Source organism: Glycine max, chromosome 17, assembly GCF_000004515.6.
Source record: "Glycine max cultivar Williams 82 chromosome 17, Glycine_max_v4.0, whole genome shotgun sequence".
Taxonomy (NCBI): domain Eukaryota; kingdom Viridiplantae; phylum Streptophyta; class Magnoliopsida; order Fabales; family Fabaceae; genus Glycine; species Glycine max.
In genome coordinates, this window is record NC_038253.2 from 35,852,942 (window position 1) to 35,853,766 (window position 825).

An 825-nucleotide genomic window follows, 5' to 3' on the forward strand; every position below is an offset into this window, starting at 1 on the left:
TAGAGAGAAATCTCAATTTGAGGTGATAGAATTCTTCGGTCAAACCTTTTGTTTTTTCAATTTGGAAACTTCTTCCTAAAGATTCTAGAGATCAACTTGATCATATATCTTGATCTTCTTGGATTCTTGTCTTGAATAAAACTTAGAAGCACTTGATCCTTTAGCATCATCAAGACATCAAAACATCTTGCTTCTACATAGGAGTCATTTGACTTAAATCCATCAACTGAAAAATCCTTCAACTATTTCTCGTCCTTGGAAAATTCTTTTTGCAAGAATCAACTGCTTCTTTCATTCTTCCTCACTATGAGGTTGTGAAAACAAGACAACAATTGGTACCTCTAAGCCCTACATTGGGGCAATGAAAGGCACCATGCATAAACCTCAAACGAACCTAGGGGAAAATTAGAAGTTCTCACCCAATAGGTTCCTTGCTACAAGGTCATGACGAAAGACAACAATTGTACCTCAAAGCCTTACACTGGGGGCAATGAAAGGCACCATGCAAAAAACCTCAAGCGAACCTAGGGGCAGATTAGAAGTTCTCACCCAATAGGTTCCCAGCTACAAGGTCATGATGAAAGATAACAATTGGTACCTCAAAGCCTTACACTAGGGCAATAAGGGGCATCGTGCATGAGCCTCAAGTGAACGTAGGGGCAGATCAAAAGTCCTCACCCGTCGATGTTTTTAAACAAAAAAAAGGGGGGAGACAAACCCTGGAATTTCAATAGATTGATTAAACGTCAAATGGCTCCATTGCCGTCACTCCAAAATGGTCAAGTGACTAAATCAAACAGAACATAACACTCTAAGGGAGTTCCC